The 26,420-nt window shown below is 38.4% G+C and overlaps 1 protein-coding gene across 5 annotated transcripts in view; it reads right to left on the bottom strand.

Moving 5' to 3' along the window:
• Pcdh15 (protocadherin related 15) overlaps positions 1-26,420 on the bottom strand; it is an 840,767-nt gene that overhangs the window by 387,088 nt on the left and 427,259 nt on the right. The gene's annotated exons all lie outside the window — the stretch shown is intronic.

Below are 26,420 nucleotides of genomic sequence, written 5' to 3' on the forward strand. Positions count from 1 at the left end.
CAGGCATGCCATCTAACCCCATACCAAACCTGATAAAAATGTGAAGCCCTGATAGCAGTCACTAATGATGGACAGATGGGAATCTATGCACTCTATCAAAATGTCAGTTGTTTTCACCTTAAAAAATATAGAAGGTAAACAACAACCCTAAAAAGCTTGTACTTATAAAGGCAGAATTGCTGCATGCAATAGGCAACCAATAACATATGTGAGAGAACCAATTATATGTGAATTTAATATTTTCAAAATGTTGCTTAACACGTGTTTCATGCAATTACTTGAAATTATACACTAATGGAAAAAATGGCATTGCTGCTTATTTAAAAATTAAACTTCTCAGAATGTCATGTTTTACCCAGCATCCTTTCAAGCTGACTGAAGAGGTTTCAAAATAGTAATAAGGCATACATCCTTTCTTGTGTTAGAAGAAATTTATAAAGTTTCTATGAAGGTCTATGAAACTAATGAAGTAGGAAGCAAAATGCTAGTTATTTTTCAATGCATGGATTTTTCTCTAATGGGCTGGGAATGGTCCAAGTTTTATTTCTGTCACTGTGATAAAATACCTTGACAGAAAACAACTTAGGGGAGAAAGGGCTTGTTTTTGATTACACTTTATCATAACAAGGCAGTCAAAATGGCAGGAACTTAAAAGAGCTTGTCACATCGAATCCAAAGTCAACAAGAGCCTTGATAAATGAATACATGTATGATTTTACTCATCTCCCTTTTTCTTTGATGCACTCCAAAACAAACGTAGGGAATGGCATCACCCATGATGGGATAGGTCCTTCCATATCCATAAGCAGAAGGCCATCCTCCACAAATAGGTCCAGAGGGCAACTGATTTAGGTAATCCAGCACAGAAACTCTCTTTCCAATTGACTCTTGGTCATGTCACATGGATGATCAGAACTAACCATCAAAACAACACAGCAGGGAAACTCTGAGCTAGGAGACTGTAGCTGTTTATATTATGAATGTTAATGATGTTCTCCAAAACTGCTCATACAGATAATGTCTGCACAAAAGACAGAGGGATGCTGTCCCCGGCTAGTTCCGATTGGTAAATAAAGATACCAGCTGCCCAGGGCTAAGTGGAGCAGATAGAGGTGAGAACTGAGAATTCCCCGGGCTTGAGATCAGGAGAGGAGAAAGGAGGAGGAGGAGGAGATCTGCGAAGCTGGGAGGAGGAAAGGAGAAGAGGACAGGGAGGCACGGCCGTCCTGTGAGGAAGCCAGGAGAATGTGGCCCAGGGTGGGGTCCAGTTGGGCAGCCCTCTGGGTTCAGGGCAGCCAAGGTAGAATATAGATTTAGTAAGCCATAACTAGGGATTATCCGTGGGAGGTGGATTAACCATATGGAGGTTAGGAAGTGGCCCAGCAGTTGTACTATTTAAGGCACATCAAAATATAAAGGCTGGGGCAGCGGCAGCGGCGGCGGCGGCAGCAGCGGCAGCAGCGGCAGCAGCGGCAGTGCAGCAGTGGCTGGTCCAGCTGAAGGGCCATCAGCAGTGGAACCAAGGCGACACAGGGTCCAGTTAGCCCCTGCGCCCACGACCACTGACCTTCGCTGGCCAGCCGGGCTGCAAGCTGCTGCGGTTTTGCAGTGCCTTTCGCTGCACGGAAGCCACTTCAGAACTCGGCCTCCCTCCAGTCAAGAGAGGCTCACTTCCATCTTAGTTTCGGACTCCAGAGATATTGGACAGACTGAGGTACACAAACATAATCTGAGGCCAACACCGCGGGGGTCTGAGCCCGACGGGCGTTGGCTTGCACCCAGGCCCTGGGCTGTTCGGGGGCCATCGGGGTGCCAACCCAGCCAGGAGGTTTTGTGCCCTGGCCTGTGCGAGCGCCGCCATTTTGCCTACAGGACGACAGAGAGCTCTGGGGAGCAGAGCCATAGCAGGCATAGCCTGAGGCTAACAAATGGGGGTCTAGGCCCCAAAAAGCCCAGGACCGACCCCAAGAACTGGGTGGCATGGTGGGCCATCTGTGTGTCAACCCGCCCAGGAGGTTGTTAGCACAGCACAGGTTGTTAGACTCTCCCGGCGCTTTCGGGGAGCGCAAGCATGCACGCCTGCCCACCATCCTGGTCACCTGGCAGACCCAATTAACAGTCATAGCCCTAGGGGAACTTTGCTCGGACCTTGGCCTCCCAGGCTTTTGCCTGGACTCAGGGCCTGGGCGGCCAGGCTAACCTTGTGTGCGCCAGCCCGGTTGGGTGATTGGCTGCCCAGCGGAGTGATCAGAACACAGAGGAGGTCCCAGCAGCATACACCGTCAGTGCTCCCTGGGGGTGCACACGGGCTCCATCTGGTCCACAGACACAATCTGGGGCAAGGCCTCAGGCAGGAGCCCTCAGCTCAACTCTCTCCGCTTCCGGATCCAGATCAACCTGGGCAGCGGCACCACATCTCCAGGTCCTGCAAGAGGCTAGAGGGGCTTCCGGGCGGCCAGCTGGGAGAAGTCGGCCCCAGCGGGAGCCTTCGGGTGCCTGCTTCGGGATCTGAACAGCCTGGGCAGCAGCACCCTGTCTACAGGTAGTGCAGGAGGTAAGCTGTGCACCAGAGGCCAACTGGGAAGGGGCAGCTTGCACTGGTGAGTCCAGCACTGACAAGACCAACTAACACCAGTGAGAACTAGATGGCAAAAGGCAAACGCAGGAATGTCACTAACAGAAATCAAGGCAATATGGCAACATTTGAACCCAATTCTCCTCTACCAACATGTCCTGGATACCCCATCACACCAGTAAAACAAGACTTGGATTTAAAATCACTGGTCATGATGCTGGTACAGGAACACATGAAGGACATACTTAAAGAAATTCAGGAGAAAATGGATCAAAAGTTAGAAGCCCTTGCAAGGGAAACACAAAAATCATTGAAAGAAATCCAGGAGAATACAAAAGCCAATAATGAGGAAATGCAAAAAACACTTAAAGAAATACAGGAGAACTGTGGTCAACAGGCTGAGGTCATGAAAGAGGAAACACAAAAATCTCTTAAAGAATTACAGGAAAGCACAGACAAGCAAGTGAAGGAGCTAAGCAAAACCATCCAGGATCTAAAATCAGAAGTAGAAACAACTACGAAAACTCAAAGGGAGACAACTTTGGAGATAGAAAGCCTTGGGAAGAAATCAGGGGACAGAGATGCAAATATCAACAACAGAATACAAGAGATAGAAGAAAGAATCTCAGATGCTGAAGATTCCATAGAAACCATGGACTCAACAGTTAAAGAAAATGCAAAATGCAAAAAGCTTGTAACCCAAAATATCCAGGAAATCCAGGACACAATGAGAAGACCAAACCTAAGGATTATAGGCATAGATGAGAGTGAAGATTTACAACTTAAAGGGCCAGCAAATATCTTCAATAAAATTATGGAAGAAAACTTCCCTAACCTAAAGAGAGAGATGCCCATGAATATACAAGAAGCCTACAGAACTCCAAACAGACTGGACCAGAACAGAAATACTTCTCGTCACATAATAATCAAAACACCAAATGTTCTAAAAAAGAAAGAATATTAAAGGCAGTAAGAGAAAAAGGCCAAGTAACATATAAAGGAAGACCTATCAGAATCACAGCAGACTTTTCACCTGAGACTATGAAGGCTAGAAGGTCCTGGGCAGATCTCATGCAGACTCTAAGAGAACACAAATGCCAACCAAAACTACTATATCCAGCAAAACTCTCAATCACCATAGATGGAGAAACTAAGATATTTCATGACAAAACCAAGTTTACCCAATATCTATCCACAAACCCAGTCCTACAAAGGATAATAGGAGGAAAACACCAATACAAGGAGGGAAACTTCACCCTGGAAAAAGCAAGATAGTAACCTTTCATCAAACCCAAAAGAAGTTAACCAATCAAATTTAAAAAATAACGTCAAAAATGATAGGAAGTAACAATCACTATTCCTTAATATCTCTTAACATCAATGGACTTAATGCCCCAATAAAAAGACACAGACTAACTGACTGGATACGCAAACAGTACCCTACATTTTGCTGCTTACAGGAAACACACCTCAGGGTCAAAGACAAACACTACCTTAGAGTAAAAGGCTGGAAGACAATTTTACAAGCAAATGGTCTCAGGAAACAAGCTGGAGTAGCCATTTTAATATCAGATAAAATTGACTTTCAACCCAAAGTCATCAAAAGAGACTCTGAAGGACACTTCTTGCTGGTCAAAGGAAAAATACAACAAGAAGAACTCTCAATCCTGAACATCTATGCTCCAAATGCAAGGGCACCCTCTTTCATAAAAGAAACTTTATTAAAACTCAAAGCACACATTGCACCTAACACAATAACTGTGGGTGACTTCAACACTGCACTTTCCTCAATGGACCGATCAGGAAAACAGAAACTAAACAGGGACACAATGAAACTAATTGAAGCTTTGGACCAATTAGATTTAACAGATATATATAGAACATTCTATCCTAAAGCAAAAGAATATACCTTTTTCTCAGCACTTCATGGTACCTTCTCCAAAATCGACCATATAATTGGTCACAAGACAGACCTCAACAAATATAAGAAGATCGAACTAATCCATGCCTCCTATCTGATCACTATGGAGTAAAAGTGGTCTTCAATAGCAACAAAAACAACAGAAAACCCACATACACGTGGAAACTGAACAATATTCTACTCAATGATACCTTGGTCAAGGAAGAAATAAAGAAAGAAATTAAAGACTTTTTAGAACACAATGAAAATGAAGACACAACATACCCAAATCTATGGGACACAATGAAAGCAGTGCTAAGAGGAAAACTCATAGCCCTGAGTGCCTCCAAAAAGAAAATGGAGAGAGCATACATTACCAGCTTAATGACACACCTGAAAGCCTTAGAACAAAAAGAAGCTATTTCACCCAGGAGGAGTAGAAGGCAGGAAATCATCAAACTCAGGGCCAAAATCAATCAAGTAGAAACAAAGAGAACCATACAAAAAATCAACAAAAGCAGGAGCTGGTTCTTTGAGAAAATCAACAAGATAGATAAACCCTTAGCCAGACTGACCAAAGGGCACAGAGAAAGTATCCAAATTAACAAACTTAGAAATGAAAAGGGAGATATAACAACGGAAAATGAGGAAATCCAAAAAATCATCAGATCCTACTACAAGAGCCTGTACTCAAGACAACTGGAGAATCTGGAGGAAATGGACAATTTCCTTGACAGATACCAAATACCAAAATTAAATCAGGACCAACTAGACCATCTAAACAGACCCATAATGCCTAAAGAAATAGAAGGAGTCATAGAAATTCTTCCAACCAAAAAAAGCACAGGACCAGATGGTTTCAGTGCACAATTCTATCAGACCTTCAAAGAAGAGTTAACACCAATACTCTTCAAACTATTCCACAAAATAGAAACAGAAGGAACACTACCCAATTCCTTCTACGAAGCCACAATTACGCTGATACCAAAGCCACACAAAGATCCAACAAAGAAAGAGAACTTCAGACCAATTTCCCTTATGAACATCGATGCAAAAATACTCAATAAAATTCTTGCCAACCGAATCCAAGAACACATCAAAACGATCATCCACCATGATCAAGTAGGCTTTATCCAGGGAATGCAGGGTTGGTTCAATATACGGAAATCCATCAATGCAATCCACTACATAAACAAACTCAAAGAACAAAACCACATGGTCATTTCATTGGATGCTGAAAAAGCATTTGACAAAATTCAGCATCCTTTCATGCTTAAAGTCTTGGAGAGAATAGGAATTCAAGACCCATACATAACATAGTAAAAGCAATATACAGCAAACTGGTAGCCAGCATCAAACTAAATGGAGAGAAACTTGAAGCAATCCCACTGAAATCAGGGACCAGACAAGGCTGCCCCCTTTCTCCTTATCTTTTTAATATTGTACTTGAGGTACTAGCTCGGGCAATTAGACAACATAAGGAGGTCAAAGGGATACAAATTGCAAAGGAAGAAGTCAAACTATCATTATTTGCAGATGACATGATAGTCTACCTAAGTGACCCAAAAAACTCCACTAGAGAGCTCTTACAGTTGATAAATAACTTCAGCAAAGTGGCAGGTTATAAAATCAACTCCAGCAAATCAGTGGCCTTCCTATACTCAAAGGATAAGCAGGCTGAGAAAGAAATTAGGGAAATGACCCCCTTCACAATAGCCACAAACAGTATAAAGTATCTTGGGGTGACTCTTACCAAACATGTGAAAGATCTGTATGACAAGAACTTCAAGACTCTGAAGAAGGAAATGGAAGAAGACCTCAAAAAATGCGAAAACCTCCCATGCTCATGGATCGGTAGAATCAATATAGTTAAAATGGCCATTTTGCCTAAAGCACTATACAGATTCAATGCAATACCCATCAAAATCCCAACTCAATTCTTCACAGAGTTAGAAAGAGCAATTATCAAATTCATCTGGAACAACAAAAAACCCAGGATAGCTAAAACTATTCTCAGCAACAAAAGAAAATATGGGGGAATCAGTATCCCTGACCTCAAGCAATTCTACAGAGCAATAGTGTTAAAAACTGCATGGTATTGGTACAGTGACAGGCAGGAGGATCAATGGAACAGGATTGAAGATCCAGAAATGAACCCACACACCTATGGCCACTTGATCCTCGACAAAGAGGCTGAAAACATCCAATGGAAAAAAGATAGCCTTTTCAACAAATGGTGCTGGTTCAATTGGAGGTCAGCATGCAGAAGAATGCGAATTGATCCATCCTTGTCTCCTTGTACTAAGCTCAAATCCAAATGGATCAAGGACCTCCACATAAAGCCAGACACTCTGAAGCTAATAGAAAAGAAACTGGGGAAGACCCTTGAGGACATCGGTACAGGGAGAAAGTTTCTGAACAGAACACCAATAGCGTATGCTCTAAGAGCAAGAATTGACAAATGGGACCTCATAAAATTACAAAGTTTCTGTAAGGCAAAGGACACCATCAAGAGGACAAATCGGCAACCAACAAATTGGGAAAAGATCTTCACCAATCCTACATCAGATAGAGGGCTAATATCCAATATATATAAAGAACTCAAGAAGTTAGACTCCAGAAAACCGAACAACCCTATTAAAAAATGGGGTACAGAGTTAAACAAAGAATTCTCACCTGAAGAACTTCGGATGGTGGAGAAGCATCTTAAAAAATGCTCAACTTCATTAGTCATTAGGGAAATGCAAATCAAAACAACCCTGAGATTTCACCTTACACCAGTCAGAATGGCTAAGATTAAAAATTCAGGAGACAGCAGGTGTTGGAGAGGGTGTGGAGAAAGAGGATCACTCCTCCACTGCTGGTGGGGTTGCAAATTGGTACAACCACTCTGGAAATCAGTCTGGCGGTTCCTCCGAAAACTGGGCACCTCACTTCCAGAAGATCCTGCTATACCACTCCTGGGCATATACCCAGAGGATTCCCCACCATGTAATAAGGATACATGCTCTACTATGTTCATAGCAGCCCTATTTATAATTGCCAGAAGCTGGAAAGAACCCAGGTATCCCTCAACTGAAGAGTGGATGCAAAAAATGTGGTATATCTACACATTGGAGTACTATTCAGCCATTAGAAACAATGAATTCATGAAATTCTTAGGCAAATGGATGGAGCTAGAGAACATCATACTAAGTGAGGTAACCCAGACTCAAAAGGTGAATCATGGTATGCACTCACTAATAAGTGAATATTAACCTAGAAAACTGGAATACCCCAAACATAATCCACACATCAAATGAGGTACAAGAAGAAAGGAGGAGTGGCCCCTGGTTCTGGAAAGACTCAGTAAAGCAGTATTCGGCAAAACCAGAACGGGGAAGTGGGAAGGGGTGGGTGGGAGGACAGGGGGAGAGAAGGGGGCTTACGGGACTTTCGGGGAGTGGGGGGCTAGAAAAGGGGAAATCATTTGAAATGTAAATAAATTATATCGAATAAAAAAATTAAAAAAAAACAAAAAAAATATAAAGGCTGTGTGCATATGTGTGTGTGTGTGTGGTGTGCACGCGCACGTGCACGTGTGCCTGCGCGCGCATCTTTCATTTGGGAACTGAGAACATTGGAGCAGGCATCATGGAACCTGCCACCATGATTAATTCATCAATTAATTCAATCTCCAAGGACTGTTATATGCCTAGGATAACTTGTTTTAATAGATACTTGTAAACTTCCTTGTAACAATTGTCTGTATACCTTGTCATTCTTTGTTGAGACATATCAGATATCAAAGTATACACAAGAACCCAGAACATTGGAGCAGGCATCAGGGAACATGCCATCAGGATTAATTCATCAATTAATTCAATCTCCCAGGACTGTTATATGCCTAGGATAACATGTTTTAATAGATCCTTGTAAAGTTCCTGGTAATAATTCCTGTCTGTATACCTTGTCATTCTTTGTTGATACATATCAGATATCAAAGTATACACAAGAAGTGCATCCTAGAGAGAGATACAGCTTAACACTAAAATATAAAACTGTCTGACATTTGTTACCGATTGTGAGGCATAGGCATACCACGGTATGGCCTACTTATATAGATTCCATATTTATATGAGGAAATTAAGGACCTTAATATTTAGAGAGTGATTGCCAAGTCTCAGGTCCTCCATATGTCTTGGAATGAACTCAAGCTGGACTCTACACACTCCTTTTATAACCTGCATGGTTTGGCCAGCCTGTGCTCTCCTGAACTAGCTCACTATACCTGCTATCTTCACTCTGCTCTCTTTCTACCTTTCTCGTTTCTACTCCTTTCTCTCTCGTTCTCTCCTGCTAGTTCAATTCCTCTCTCCTGCTCTCCTGCACCCCTAGACGTGGCCGTGTACAGCCCGTTGGTTTTTTTTTTGTTGTTGTTTTTTTTTCTCTCTCTCTCTGCTCCGAACTCTTCCAGGTGCCTCTGGCTATTTTCTCTCCCTTACCCACAAAAAAGAACCTCCCTTCAAAGGAGCAGACCTGTCCACAGTTTCTTAACTGTGACCGCATCTAAATGTGTTTCAAATAACCATTTAAATGTATTTCTCATGTTTCCTGATAAAGCGCAATACGTAAAGGCAGCACCGTGTGCTAATAACTAAATTGATTGCTAAGACATCTTCCTAGGAGATGGTCAGGACTCGGGAGGAACTCCGCAATGGAAAACAGTGTGCAGATAGTGTCATTTTCAGTAATAAGAAAACTTGCTCTGTACCAGCATTCAATTAATTTGCCCATGGGATATGACAGAGACCAGCACTTGGTCCTGACAGCTGAGTCTAGAAATCTCTATTTCTTCGAGGGAAATGGTACTGATTGGCCTCTCACATCTCAATCACTTACTCAATTAGCGGCCATTTCTTTTAATTGTTTCTGCCCTTCTTAGAGCAGTCTCAGATATATAAAAATTAATTACCTGGAACTCACATCTTTATCATTTTAACCTTTCTATGCTTCAGTTGTTTACAGTGACATTTATTTAAATTGTTTTTCAGATGACTGCGCGGCACGTGATTGATCAAGGTGGGGGAGGGGCCGTGGAGGAAAGTCAGCTCTCGGTGGCACTTTTGAGAGACTTTTTCCTGGAAATCCTTGGCTCATCAAAACCTGTTTTGACATGGCTGAAAGACATGTCCTATTAAAATGGTATTAAGGCAAGCTCTCCTCTGCGGTGAAACCATTACGGTGCAAATTACACACAAGATGAAAACCTGTTTTAGCTTTACATTCCCTTCTCTTCCAATTATGAAAAAGAAACCTCCCAGATGAGAAAGTCTGCTAATTCATGACAATGAAGTCAAGGTCACCGCACAAAGTCACCCACCTCTGCTCTGTGAAGCCTCTGCACTGTTCCTGTGATCCTCGCCAAATCCTGATACACTACAGCAGTCTCTTCTCCTTCGATACCTGATATTTTATTATTATTTTTGAATGAACGGCCCAGGATGAGTCTTTAATTCATCCCGCTGTTTGGCTTTTATGCTCATAAAACAGAGTTCATAAAAGAGAGTTCCCACTGCCTATGCCATAAAGTTGTTATCAGTTATCTGTTACCTTCCTTTAATGAGGGTTTTATTCTTTGTTTTGGATTCTTCTGCACTTTCCTGTCTGTTTCTATTGTCTGGTCCTCAGCCCTGTAGATTACTCTTTAATCTCCCTCAAGGGCTCATTGTCTGCCTTTTCATAGATTCTCAAAGAAGCGCCGCATACGAGCATTTTAAATGAAGAAGCTGCCTAGTTTCCTGATGTTCACTGTACAACAGATGTTGCAAAAGCAAAAGTGATTGTGATTGGCAACAGGAATTCTTTGTGTACTGCCCAGGATGTCTTCTTGGATTCTATCATAAGCATCAACAAAGAGGATTTCTTGTCTGCAATCCCCAGTAGGCCTCCCTTTATAATAATAAGTTATCTGTTCATAAAACTGAAAATATGTAACCTTGTTTAAAACTTGAACAGTTGATTTTTCTGCTCCCGAAAATACATATATTCTTAAGTTGTTGAAATGTCAATCAAACTTTTACTATGACACTATGTCCTAAAACCAATATGAAATTATTACATGAAGGAATACAGAGCCTTGTCTCTGATGAGAGGAAGGAGTTTAAAGATGGTATTTTGGCAACATTTTGAATTAGTTGTAACAGCAGCTTGTGCGTTTAGTGTGGTGTAAAATCTAAGGAAATAAAGATTTCGAAAAGCCTACAGCTAAACAATACCTAGTAGATGCTTGACTACAAATAGGTAAAAGTAAAATTGAAATGTTTATGGATAATCTTCCACCCTTAAGGAAAGCTGAGCTTAGACTTAAGGTAATGACAACACAAACTTTATGACTCTGAAACTGCCTTTAAAATCTGAAACTCTACATGAGGTAAAATCATTGTCAGACTCTTCTAGAAGGAATGGCATGATTCACATAGCTCAGTATGCTCAGAGTACTACACAGATGTAAAGTCTACAGCTAGAAAGGCTGGGCCTTTTTATTTTAGAATTTATTTACCAGTTTCCTCTGAGTAGTACTTTTAAATCACACTTAGATATAACAAGTGCCAAGATAACTACACACCAGGAAGAATAATGAGATTAATAAATCTGGGAATCATGCATTCTATAATTAAGCTGTTATTCTTGCCTGGGCTGGCACAGTAGAACTATTACATAATTGCAGATAAATATCGAGCCGTTAATTCAAAGTACTCTTGCCCGTATTAAAGAAATAAAGTATCCAGTAACTCTTCAAAAATATCTTTTTGCTAAGGCAATGTAAGTAATAACACCTGTGCATGCCAGTATAAAGTGATCTTAATTCAACTCTTTGAAGTTGCTGGGACCAGAGTCTTCAATTAGTTTGATTTCTGGAGCCAATCAGAGGCACTGAGTTTGTGAGGAGGCTGGATGCTCACTGACATTCACTACTGCAAGCCTCTGTTATGTCCAGACTTCCATAAAGCTCTTATATTTTACCCTGTATCCATGGTGAAAATGATGTCATTAGTTACCCATGAGGGAGAGTACCGGTCTCAGCATCACAGGGGAAGTATAAATTTGTGGGCTTCACCCTAGCTCTAAGGAAACAGAAGTGCTTTGGGTCCAGCCACTGAAGTTGTAATACACTCTTTCAACAACTCTGAAAGATTCTAAGACTTTCAAAAATCAAGAAAAGAGAGTATGGGGAAGGGCAGAGGGAATGAGGTAGAAAGAGAGAAAGATATAGAGGGCATTATCCTCCTAGAGTGTCCACTGAAGTGGAAACAGCTGAAATTTTGCAAAGGGCCACAGCATTGAGAAATCAGTTCCTGGGCTGAAAAGATGGCTCAGTGGTTAAGAGCCCCAACTACTCTCTTCCAGAGGTCCTGAGTTCAATTCCCAGCAACCACATGATGGCTCACAACCTTCTGTAATGGGATCTGATGCCCTCTTCTGATGTGTCTGAAGACAGCTACAGTGTACTCATATACATAAAATAAATCTTTAAAAAAAGAGAGAGAGAGAGAAAGAAATCAATTTCTAAGTTTTTAAACACAAAAAACAGAAGCCCATGTGTTCTTTCTTGATTGAGTACTGTCCTAGTCAGGATTACTGTGGCTGTGATGAAACACCGTGATCCCATTGAGAAAAGCCAAGGCAAGACTCAAAGAGGAAGAACATGGAGGGAAGAGCTGATGCAGAGATCATTGGGGTGCTACTCACTGGCTTCCTACTAACGGTTTTCTCAGCCTGCTGCCTGCTTTCTTATAGAACCCGGAAGCATTTGACCAGGGGAGGCCCCTCCTCCAATGTGCTGGGCCTTCCTCACATCAATCACTAATAAACAAAACACCCCACAGCTCTGCCTACACACCTGATTTCATTTTCTCAGTTGACATTCCTTCTTCTCAGATGGTGCTAGCTTGTGTCAAACTCACATAAAACTAGGCAACACACATGATATGCAAATGTTCCATTTTCCTTTTCCCCTCTCTCTTTAAAATATATTTCAAATAAAATTAGATAGAAAATGATTTAAAATATATTTGAAATAAAATATAATTACACCAATTAAGTATCATTATATAAATATATACCATATATTATATACAACATATAATTAAAACATACTTTAAATAAAATATATTTCTTCTTTTTCCTCTCTCCAACCCCTCCCATTGACCCTCCTCTACTCCTCAAATGGATAGCATCTTTTTCTTACTAGTGTAACGTTTACATAATTTAAATAAAACCTGCTTTGTTCCTTTTTATTGTTTGTGTATACTATTCAAGGCTGACTATATATTGTGTTGGATAACCAAGTAGTGGACTAGGAGAGGCTAGCCCCCCCCCCTCCGACCCCGGTAGAGTTCTATAACTACGGGTTGGACCCCTTATGATTTTCCTTGACCAGGAGTCTGCATGTCAGAGATGGTCCTTGAGCCTCAGTTACAGGAGTTGGGTTGTAGATGTTTCCAATGGGGCAGGAGTCCCTTTGCTCCATTGGCCTTTGCACTGGGTATCCAGTTGTGGGTTTCTCAATGATGGGTCAATTTGTTCTAAAGAGAAGCATCTTTGATGAAAGGATGAGAGCTACACTTATCTGAGGCTATAAGGTCAGATTTAGAGTGTAAGAAGGAATTATATTGATCTAGTAATATGTCAGTCTTAGGCTCTCTGCTAAGACTTACCCTCCTTAGCCCTGGATACATTTTCATAATATTTCCCTCAGGTTGAATTGTCCTTAAGTCCAATTAGTCAGCTGTCAGCTACCTCAGTATATGAGTGCCACTGCTACGTCTTTAGTGATACCTTGCTGTGCTGGTCATTGTTGTGATTCATTGATGTCACAGCTGTGTCACTACTGCTTGCTTTCTCTCCTTGGCCTCTAGCCTAGTACTTTGTGGTACCATGGAAGTGAAACAACAGGATGGGAGGCCTTAGGGTTGGATCAAGCTCAAATTATTCAAGTCCTGTGTACTAAGCATGCCGTATCTTCCAGGGGAGAGATATATATTTATGTCACTTTAGGTACATGCATGCATGCATACATACATATGAAAATAATAAAAGTAACTCTGCTACTTGGGCTGGCAGTGATCCCCACAGGGTCCATAGACAATTAAAACAAAGAGAAGAAAAGGTGAAAATAGCCCCTTGTGTAAGACTGTGCAAAAAAAAAAGAGGGGGGTGATGATTTAAAAATGACATGAGAGAAAAAAACTCACTGGGTAAAGTTAAGGGCATCTATCTCACTATCTGCGAAAAGTCAGGCAATGGTGCCTTGTCAGCTGAATCTGTGCACAGCAGTCAAGGCTTGGTTCTGTCTGTATCTGCCTTGTTAAGAGAATGTAGAGAGAACCATGCTGTTTGTGCAGTATTTCGAGAGACAACTGAATCCAGAGATTCAGTAGTACAATGAATCTCTGTACTACTGGTGATGCTTCGCTGAAGCAGCCAGCACTCTACCATGGCCTGGCTTAGGGATGGGAGCTTTGCCAAACCCTGTTTCCTCTTCCGTCCCTCATTTGTTTCTCCTCTTAGTTTTGATGCTAAGAAATTAACTGAACTAAAATTACCATGCTTGATGTCAGAAATGTAATTTCGACTTAAAAAACACACTCACTGGCCATAGTGTATTAAAAAATGACTTACTCTGCGGCTGGGAGGAAACTGTGCCCAGTGTCAGGAGAGGGTGGGATGGTAAGTCCCGTCTTACTGAAGTACTAAGATTTTAAGTCTATTTTCTGGAAAGTAGTAATACTAACATTCCAAAATCAGCATAAAAAATGTTATTTCTTTTCATATTCAGTATAGGAACCAAAATAAGGACTAAGAAAAACGTGAGTAAGAAAATACACTAACAAAACCATGATTTGGAGTCTCATCTAAAATGAAAACTAGAAATGTGGCATTTTCTGCAAGACACACTAGAACAGGTGACATAGCTCATTTGATGTTCAGATCTCAGGAGAACTATGGGAGGAAGATGGATTAAGTAGAGGGATGCAAAAGTTAAAATGGTAATCAAGTTTTAAGTGGACTTCAATAAAAATAGATTAGAACCAGGCATTTAGGCAAGTGCCTGTAATCCTAGCATTCAAAAGGCAGAGGGCAAGAGGATCAGAAATTCAAAGCCAGCTTGCACTGCAGAAGATCCCTGAGACCAACTAATGAATAAACAAGTAAATAATAAATGGAATGGGTTTGAATGGATTAGGTTGGGAAACCCTAGTAATTCAGTTTTAAGAAGTATGTTTGAACACTTGTAACCATATAGAGATGCCAGTTATATCTTTCTGATTTTGTTTTTGTTATTGTTTTGTCTATAATAGAAAATAATGAAACATTATTTTAAAGTCACTACCTTATTATTGTAATTATGTTTATGAGTGTCAGGTCTAGTTGTTCAACTTTCTCCAAGCCCAGCATTAATCGTCTGCTGATATGGTGTGATAACTAATGTTGTGTGGGGTGTTTTAGGATCCTTTCCAAGTATATCAACAGATACAGGACAAACTGATAACATCAAAGGTCTGACCAGGGATAAAGAACAAGTTGAAGAAAATTGTTACTTAAGTCAGAGGTAGCTCTTTGATGCCCAAGTTATTCAGCTTCCATAAAGGTCAGAAGTAAAAGGTTGAATTCTTCACAGAGGTAAGAGTGACTTTGAAGGTACAGGGCTGATCTTGTCTGTGCAGACCTGTCGTTCACTGCTAGCCAACCTCAATGAGTCCATGATATAGAAGTGCCTGTAATGGCAGCTTCAACAGGACTGGCTTATGCCACAACACACTTTTAAGACAGGATGCAACACAGAGATCTCCATGCCCTTAATGGGAGAGGAGACAGGAATTCGTCACTTCCCATCTCCATTTTGTGTTTTATGCAGAGGATCAAAAATCCAAGGAAGTAATTGCTGCATTCTATCTTCATGTATTCTACGTTTTTTTTTTTTTTCATATTTCATCAGTACTGAGTTCAGAGAGGGAACTCTCACAGTCAGCTCCCTCTCAGAACTCTCTTTGCTTTGGTTCATTTGCTCCTTTTACTCAAATTGATTTTAGTTCACAGTAAAGAAAAAGTAAGATGTATCCTCATGTTTAAATTTAGATTATTGAATGGAAGGTTCTGTACTGTAAGTCTCTAGAGGAAAGGGTCTTCAAGACCCAGAGTGTGGCCTTACCACCTAAGACATAGCCATGAAATCAGAGGCCTTTATAGCTTACAGTATTTCTGAGACTCACATTATTTTCCCATTCCATGGTAAATCTCTGAGTGTATTCCCCCCTACCCAAAGAAATGTGTATATATTTTTGTAGACTTAAAATTGAAAATCAGATCAATGAATTCGTGGTGGTTTCCTTAATCATCATTACAAAAATGTTCCAGATCCCAGATAGCTAATTTGCAAACCAATTATTTGAGCTCAATTATTTTGGAAGCAGATGATCATCTTGACTCTCTTTTGATGTCTATTTGCATTTCATTTTGAAATCTCCAGATCTCTGTATATATGATAATGTGCCTCTATCTTACAGAAACCAGTCTGATTCTCGAGCTGTGGAACTGAAGATCATTATACACAGGCTTTATATACTATATATCCTGCAGTGTGCACAGAAAAAATAATTTTAGCCCCAATGTGATTTACCAAATTGGCATGTGATATCTTTAAACATTGTGTGGTGTAGTATTGCTTCTGAACACAAGACATATTTACAGCTTAAATATTCAACCTGAGAACTTCCTTATTTGTAACACTTTGTATCAAAGCAAACAAACTGAGAAATGAGTACTCTGAATAGATAGTAGTGTTTTTAATAACTTGTAGCCCAGTGCATGAATACCATGCTGATAGTGCAAACTGGCTTCTATGACCCTCAAATCACATTCAGATGCTTCCTGCAGAGTTCTTTAATCCACTCACATCTCCTCTTGCTTTTCCCCTTGTATGAAAATGTCACCTAAAGAGTAATTTTTTTAGGAACTAGTCTATTCATATCCTATGTCTTCATATAAATTCTCTGTCAAACTCTACTTTGGAGACATAGAGGTTTTGGGGTGATTATTACAATTTTTGACACTATCACTATAAATAAATACAGGGTCTCTGGTAATTATTCTCTGATCAGTCAAAATGTCAGGGTTTTTCAATCTCATGAAGACAGAATTAGCTGTCTTCTTTATTATTAATTGACATGATACTTACTTCAAACCATCAACATCACCACAAAACTACTGCAAGGATAAGAAAAATCTCACTGAAATTTTAACAAAAACATTGTAAATTTTATTCACTTTTCCACAGAAGCTAAAAATTAAAAGAACTGTCATTGTGGGGATAATTTGGTGTTGTAATCTACTTTAGAAAGGGTTTCCAGGAAACTAATGCATGGTTTTGGTTTCTGAAACATGAATTTGACTGAAGAGAATCTAGCAGCCCTGGAGAGACTCGGAAGTGCTCTGTATAGGACCTAGCACAACAGCTTTGTCATGTGAACAAACTCAGAAGGCTAAAGGAATAAGAAAGAGACTTGGAGAAGAACTGTACAATAGAAAGGGCTTAAAAGCCACATTTTCTCCGAATCCCTATTTGATAACCAGGATTATATTCTTAACATAATCCAGGTATTCCAACCTCATTTGTCCGAAATTGAGAATAAAGGGGGAATATTAATAAAGCAATTAATTAATTTTATAAACAATGATATGTATTTATAAATAGCCAATGGGAGTGTAAAATGGTAGAGCCACTCTGAAATCTAGTATTTAGGTTTATGAAATAGTGAGAAAGCTAAGGAGATTAAGGTCTTTGCTGACAAGGCTGGGTTGGTGGTTACCTTTCTCCTTTGATAGATTGTGATAGTACCACCAGTACCACCAACACTAGTTAATAGGGGTGAAGGTTTGATGGAGGCACCATCTTGACTTCCCCATATTCAGTGAATTGTGGAGGTGTTGTCTGCAGCAATAGTGCCTCACCATCAGTATGTGGAGAACAACCAAAAGGCAGGGCAATAGCCTCCGTTGTTTGGAGATTTCCATGTTCCCTTTGGGCAACAACGTCATTAAATGTAACTCATTCCTAGCACTGAAGGCTTCATTGAGTAATGAGAGATGTCTGTTTGGGCCTCTGTCCATCTAAATATAGATTTATAAATACAGATTTATATAGATAAAATATAGATTACAATCTATATTTTAGAAAGTTTCTATTGCATGAGGTTTTTATACCCTCTCTCCAATGTCCCTTACTTTAAGTTCTCCCAACAGCTCCCAATTTAATCTTCCCAGTCCAGCCCCCAACCATCTACAACTATCTATTCTATTTCCTCTTCCTAGATTAATCCAATTCTTCCCTATAGTTCCTTACTCTAAAACTAACTTCTGTGATTATATAGATTTTAGTCTGCTTATTGAATACTTAACAGCTAATATTCAAATATAAGTGAATATATAACATATTTGTCTTTCTGGGTCTGCGATATTTCATTCAGGGTTTTGTTCTGTCTCCATCCATTTACCTGTGACTTTTTTTTAACACCTGAGTAACATTCCATTGAGTAAATGCGCCACATTTTCTTTATCCATTCATCCATTGATAGACATCTAGTCTGTTTCAATTTCTAGGTGTTATGAATAGAGCAGCAATGAGCACGGTCGAGCAAGAGTCTTGATAGTAAGATGTACGGTCGTTTCGGTATATGCCAAAGAGTAAGATAGCTGTATGCTTGGACGAAGCTTCCTGGGGAACTGTTATACTGATTTCCATAGTGGCTGTACAAGTTTACATTCTCCCCAGCAATGGATGAGTATTCCACGCTGTCTATTTCTGACTCATTTACCAAAATTCTGGTATCTATAGGTGTATGGATTTATGTGTTAGACTTTCATTAGATTCTATTGATCAACATGACTGTTTTATATCAATAACATGATTTTTATATTACTATAGCTCTGTACTACAATTTGAGATTGATGATGGTGAAACCACCAATACCTCTTGAATTATTTAAGATTGTTTCGGGTATCCTGGGTTTTTGTTTTACTTGGTTTGTATTTTCATATAGAGCTGAAAATTCTCCTTTCGAGATCTTTGAAGAATTTTGATGTTTTTTTTAAATGAGGATTTCACTGAATCCCTAGATTACCTTTGGAAGCATGGATAGTTTTTGTCTACTACTTCTACCAATACATGAGTATGGGAGATCTTTCTATCTTCTGATATGTTCTTCAATTTATTTCTTCAATGTCTTAAAGGGTTTATTATAAAACATTCACTTGTTTGGTTAATTTTTCCAAGATATTTTTTCATCATTTTTGAGGTTATTATGAATGGTACTGTTTCCCTGATTCCTCTTAGTTCATTTGCTTTTTGTAAATATATACAGATATAGATATTTTGATTCTTTCCCTTCCAATTTTCATTTCCTTGCTTTCTTTCCATTGTTGTATTGCTATAGCTAGGGCTTCCAGCATTATATCAAATAGGTATAAAGAGAGGGGACAACTTTGTCTGTCATGGTCCTGATTTTCAGTAGAAATGCTTTGAGTTTCTCCCCATTTAGGTTGTTCTTGGCTGAACCCATCAAATTTTAATATGTACAATGTTTAGATGTCTCTGTACACCGTGTGTAATCACTAGCCTCTACTTTTATAATTGAAGTAAATTGTAGTTTGTTTTCCATCCATGTGAGAAGGCAGAATGTCTAATGATATGGTCAGTGCAAATCCACAGAATATAAAGCCTTGGGGCACCTTCCCAAGGTAGGACAATCTGGAAAACTTTATTAAAGTCCTTTGTTTTTATATTTCTATTTAGGAAACAAAGAAAGGATCAGGCTGAATGCTCTACTGCTGACATTTTGAACGTGGCATGTTGATATATTTTTGGCTCAGGGCATTTATTACCTTGTGGCATTTTGCCTCAGCTGTTCCTCTGCACAAAGGGATAATATACCGCATAATTAATTCAACACAAGCCTGCCAGTACCACACCTGGCTGTTTAAAAAAATACAGAGCACAGGTACTCAATCCTTTTAAAGGGCTAAAATCATACTGAAGTAATTAGCAACACCAAATCAGAATAAATTAGGCAGCATCGACACTTACAACAAAGTTTTCAAAGGTGAAGTTCAAATTAAATGTAGTCATATATTTAAAAATTAATCTAAATTACCTACTTCATGTCAGCAGTCACTTTGAGAATACCTACCAGGTGATTACTTGTGACACTGACAATGAGTATTTTAGTGGTACTCATGAACATCACATGTGATGGACATTTTCCTCACGATTTTACAGATACAGGCATGGTTCCTAACACCACTGAGAATTTCCACTCATATTGGCTTACTAGAACGTGTCCTAGATTATGGCAAAAAAACATCTCTTTAAGTTCTTTCCAAACCAATTTGGAAATCCATCAGAGAGTTTCAAAATACATAGCTAAGACAAGCTAAATATACCTAACATAGCTTACATCTTTCATCTTCTACTTTGACACATATGTCATAGACAAACATAGATGAAGAGTTCATATCAATTAATATTTGATACTGTTTTTCCTGAGTAAAGATGGACTTAATCGTGATACTTGGAATATCATTACTTTTATGCTTTTCCAGATTTCAGAAAATCAATTCCTTCTCGGAGTTTAACTGTTCTACCGAAGATTGCAATGCCTTATTATTGAGATGGAGCTATGAAACAGCCTGCCTGCATCTAACACAACTATCCCAGATCCTTTATCCTTGAAGAACAGTGTTATAGCTGCACATCTGAGACAGCGCTGACTGAAATTTTAATCTCTGTTACTGTCGTACCAGTTGATGAGCTATAGCTTTTATTACCTGGATCTGAGACTTCTGATGACTTGTTGAACTTTGGGGGACACATATCATGTTGCAAATTGTTTCTTCTGCAAGCATGTGTCCAAGTTTCCCTAAAAGCTCTGGGAAACACATTGAGAAGAATTGTCCTAAAGATTGAGTCATGGGCCAGTTCAATATTTGAGACATTATTGAAGTAGGTAGGAAGCATTGATGAACAGTGTGCTACAACACCTGGGGCTTTCTATGGCAACCAGGCAAAAAGTTTACTTTATGGGGACTGTTAGACTCCTGTTTAAAGGGCACCTTGACTAGAAAAGGGACAGGCAGATTGGGGTGTGCTTCTATATTCTCAGTTGAAAAGACTTAAAGCGAATCAAAATACACAAGTAATGTGGCTGTTTTTATAATGAGTGGTTATATTAAATCAATGTGGTCACATGTATACAAGCTCTTTACACTTGCTGGTTTGTGATAGGACAGTCTGTTTTGGGCATGGGTCATAAAATCAATAATATTTGAGTACACTTAACAGGTAAAATGACAGTGGCTTTGGGCATGTCACAGTACAGGCAATAGAGATAGGCTGAGATAGGCAATAGCTACAGAACAGTGATAAGGCAAAGCTTGGAAGGTCGGAAAGAACTGGACTCAGAGATGCAGTGACGAACTAACTCAAGTGAAACAGAACTTACTGATGTGGCATTGCTCATGTTAGTCTTACTAAAAACCGTATTAAGGCCAAAAAAGTTTAAAAACAGAAATCTAGATATCTTTACATTTAAGATTCGGAAAAGTTTTTTTTCCAAAAGGAATAAAAACCCACCAAATATTTAAGATAATGAATTCAAAGCCCTCGAGGGAAAGAAAAGAAAAAGTGGGAAAAAAAAAAAAGGCATAGATGTGTAAGCTCCCAGACTGTAGAATATTTATATTGAGTATGGTCTTGGAAGACATTTTAAATGTTGGGCATCTCTGAAAACCCCATCATCTGATCTTGGACAGAGTAGCTGTGAAAAATAAGACAATATTAACAAATGAAAGGAATTATTTTTTTGTCAGGTTTGTGAGAACTAGATTTCTTTTACAGACTTCAGTGGGGATATTTGCAGCTGGGTGTTATACGAACCTGTCTGAAGGACTTAACCAAGGAGAGGAAAGGGTTTTCTTGCCTGATAGGCAGTCAAGTTTTGCATACTGAAAGCATGTGGTATAATAACTATAATAATAATATAATACATAATATATTATATATAAATAAATATAATAAATAAAATATAAGATAATAATAAAAATATAATAACATAATACAGGAAAATAGATACAATGTCAGTGAGTCAGAGCATCTATTTAGAGATTAAAATACTCAGCAGAAACATTTTCAAGCATAATACTATAACTATATATATGAAATATATCCTATATGACAATATAGAATATATAACATATTTACATAAAATATAGTATATAATATATAATACATATACAATGTGTAATGTGTAATATGATATATGATATATAATATATGATATATAATATACATTGTTGAGTGATACTGTTTTATTGATTTATATGCTCAGTTCTGAGCAAATGAGTCAAACTTTTTTTTTTTTTTTGGTGTTTTGGACTTGTTTTTTTCGAGACAGGGTTTCTCTGTATAGCCCTGGCTGTACTGGAACTCACTCTGTAGACCAGGTTGGCCTTGAACTCAGAAATCTGCCTGCTTCTGCCTCCCAGAGTGCTGGGATTACAGGCGTGTATCACCACCACCTGGCTGAGTCAAACTTTTTTGAGTCTTTGCTAATGATTTATTAATAACACATGAAAATGTAAAAACATATAAACAGAAATTTGGTTGTGAAACATAAAAGCAAGCTCCAGTATGTCCCATGGTGGTATGGAATGGATTCAATTAATGAACATTGAATTCTACACTACTAGTTATAGAGGCTTATTTATGATAATAGAAAACAAACATTATAGGCATGACAACTTTAAAAATTGATAAAATAAAAGTAAATTATAAAAAGATTATTTTGTTAAGATTTTCCTCATCTTCTTTGGCCAGGCTCATTAATTAAGATGGAGTCTCACATGTATCAGTACTCAGCTGATATTTATAAAATTAATAATAAATAACTGGCCTAGAATGATGTGCGGTTTTAGGATCTATCTGATAACAGATTTACATGATATATTCAACACTATTAATACTAGTGTCTCTAAAGATGCTCATTTTTCACTGAAGACAGTTTCTTCTAGTAGAAAACATAATCTACATTTATAAAATATTTTATCTCTAAATATATGCTCATTAAAATAATTTATTTTTAGCTGATAAATTATGCATGTACTGTAGTAGAATTAAGAATACCACTATGGTAATTGTCGGAAAATTTCCCATCAACATAGTTGTGAGTAGGGGAAAGGACTTTTGGGGTTCAAAGAGTTAGTTTGGGGAAGGTCAGCCAGTATGTAATTAAAGTCAGCATGTGTGATTTAGCTGACATCAATGGATTTCTCACTCTGAATAGCAGGATCTTATTGAAAATTTCTAAAATTATAAATTAATTATATAATATATATTAATCATAATATATAATAAACATATACTATATATAGAGAGAGAGAATGAAAAGATATAAATGAAGCTATTTGAATGTGAAATTTAAGACTGAACCCCAGTTTGATCTGATATGCTTTAGAGTAGATACAAATAATGACCTATAAGAACACATAAGCTCCTAAGCATCTCCTTTCTCATATGGTCTTCTTAGATCTGGATTTGGACACTACCCCAACCATGCTTGTCTACAGCTAAACCAAACACCCTAAAGTTACCTATGCTGAACATGCTTATTGCACTACAGGCAGCACAATCGAAATGTTTCTTCAAAATCTCATAACATTAAATCATGGCCTTATGAAAACTTTAAATGATTATCATTTGAAGGCACTGTGTTTGGAAGTAAACATATCCCTTTTTCTGGGCAGCAATACAAACAATTTCTAGTGAGTAACTATTAACATATATATTTGTGGATCTAAAAATGAACTTCTCTTTGTTTATCAGCATTAAGGAATGCATCAGCCACTTAGAACGATGAAATATGAGACTGGAGAGGTAGCTCTGAGGTTAAGAGCACTTACTACTGTTATAAAGGGCTTGCATTCAGTTCCAAGAACCCATATCATTTAACTCACAACTGCCTTTTACCCCAGTTCCTAGGGATCCAAAACCTCCTCTGATTAATCCTAGCACCCGGCACATATGTACAGGAATTCATACATATACAAAAAATTTAAAAAATAAAAAAATTAAAATCTGAAATATCATGATTAATTATTCTAGAATTTTTAATGTAGCAGAGAATAAAGGTATTTATTTTCTTTGTTTAAAACTTCCTTTTTATACCAGAAAACATCTGCTGTGTCCAGAAGCCCTAACATTTCTGTTCAAACTGTTTTTCAGAGAATCAATGTGTCAGAGATTTCTTGACCAGATATCAGTTCTCTCCTTTCTAATAGTACATTCTGAGCAAAGGAACAGGTTTGCCAGTTTAAAAAAAAATAACTTTTAAAGTTAAATCATGTCTTCGTTAGGTTCTAATATTCAGTGTGTGAAAATTATCATGTATTGTAAGGATGGTAAAAGAGATGCAAAGGCTCCCCAGGCATTACACCAGGCATCACAACAGTCATCACACCAGGCATCATGATTTCAACAGGCAACATCAATGCCTAGCCTAACAGATGCCACAGAGACCACAGGACTCCAATATTTTAGTGTGGGGTACCATTCAGGTAAGTAATATTAACAGTATTGCTGGCCATATAGCTTAGCTTTTACACACACACACACACACACACACACACACACACACTCAGTGTATGATTTGCATACACTTACTTATTCATAGTGCCAAGGGAAATTACATCAACTCTTTGAAGGCTCATCTGCAAAATTTGCATAATGATAGGGCCTTTCTCTTCGAGAGAAACACACATTTATTCAGTTAATATTTGTTCAGAGCTTATGGCAAACTGGACATTGAATATTACTGTTAGTCACTGTTATCATGTATCTGACTCCTCCAACCTCAAAAGAATGAGATTGTTTGACAATATCCCAGATTGCTCTAAGCTCTTCACAAAACCCCAGGGCACACTGCTGCTCAAACTACAGCTTCAGCCTTTCCTCAAAACACTACGTCCTATTAAACAGCCATCATATCACGTTGGTGAGTATAATTCTTCTTATACCAATGATACTACATTAGCTAACCCAGAAACAATAGCCAAATATTTTTTACTATTCCCATTAAACTTTACAAAACCACCCTGTTGTTTCCCACTCATGGTACTTTTCTTTCTGAAAATCAAAATATTAAGGTGAAGATATAAAATTAAGTTGCCCATATTTGTACTTTTATACAGGTCTGCTTAGTATTTTGCCTTTCAATATTAGTAAAATTTTGCCATTGTCTGTGGCCATAGACCAGGTTAAAGTATCTGATCTCAAAATTAGTAAGATTTATCGTCATATAATAGGCATCCAAACATGAATACCTTATATAGTTGTTGATCATTCAGGGCAGTATTTTAGTAGTTGTTTTTATAGTATAGTTGTAGTGTAGACTCAGTTCTTATACATGTAAGACACACTAAAAGAAATATCTACAACACTGTGTGAGAACTCTTTGAACTAAATAAGATATACAGAAAATTATTAGTTGGGCAGTGGTGGCACATGCCTGTAATCTCAGCACTCTAGGAGGCAGAGGCAGGCAGATTTCTGAGTTCGAGGCCAGCCTGGTCTACAGAGTGAGCTCCAGGACAACCAGGGCTATACAGAGAAACCCTGTCTCAAAAAAAAAAAAAAAATCCAAAAAACCAAAAAAAAAAAAAAAAGAAAATTATTAAAGATTTAAGAGAAAATATTTTTATTATCTAAATTCTCACATAAGCAGAGCATACCTAAAACTTCTGTTTTTGTTTTCACATTACTGATAAAAGCTTCAAAGATTTTTTCCAACAATTTATAACATTGGGGATTGTTTTTGGAACTCAGAAAGCTGGGAAAATAACAAGGAAGTTCAGGGAGATGACTACTTTGAATTTGACTTCTATAAAACAACACACACACACACAAAGAGAAAAATATACTATGTTGACTTTAAGTAGATGCCTGATTGGATTACATTTAGTTTTTATTTTCTTACCTTTTTAAAATGTATATTTGTAATATAAATTGGTGAACCTATTTCTCAAATATTCTTGCATGTGTATCATGAACTTGGTCATATTCCCCAGTTGTCTTCTGCTGAGCCTTCATATTCCTGTTGGATTTCTTTTTGCAAACAGTTCTACTTTGATAAGTCATATATGTATTATACATCAGTGCATTCACACATGAATTAATCAGTATTCTAGCAACTTGTACATCCATCTTTCTACCCATCCATCTGTCATCCACCCAACTGTTCATCCATTTATCCGTCTGTCTGTCCATCCATCCTTCCATCTATTCTTCCATCCATCCATCCATCCATCCATCCATCCATCCATCCATCTAGCCAGCCATGTAGGTCCTGCACATGAGAAAAAAGATGTAGTATTTGTCCGTTTGCATCTCTAATTCCATTTTCATAAACAGGGCTGTCTTAAAATCTTGATTCTTAAAGTATGTGTTTCTTGCACCCTGGATGTTCCCAAGTGTGACTTTCAAATGTCAGGGATGTATAGCTCTGCTGGCATGTTTTAAAACTCAGAACTGAGTGGAAAAAAATCTATTCATGTTTTGCTTTTCTCTTTCTTTAAAACATTCCTTCAAGGGGTGGAGATGTACAGTCAGGATTTGTTGACTCCTACTTCCAGAGAGCCCAGTGTCACCTCTGACATTTCTAAATATGTTAGCAAATAGATATAACTCTTATCGGCGGACACTCTCCTAAATATCAACATCAGAGAGTTTGTGGCTTCTTGAGATTTTTTTGCCACTTTGTAAGGAATGAAATTATACATTGTGACATTAGCTACATATTATAGAAAAAATAGCGTTATACAAAAAGTATCATTTTAGTTCTTTGTTGGTGAATTTTG

The sequence above is a fragment of the Apodemus sylvaticus genome, chromosome 19 (assembly GCF_947179515.1).
Source record: "Apodemus sylvaticus chromosome 19, mApoSyl1.1, whole genome shotgun sequence".
Classification (NCBI taxonomy): domain Eukaryota; kingdom Metazoa; phylum Chordata; class Mammalia; order Rodentia; family Muridae; genus Apodemus; species Apodemus sylvaticus.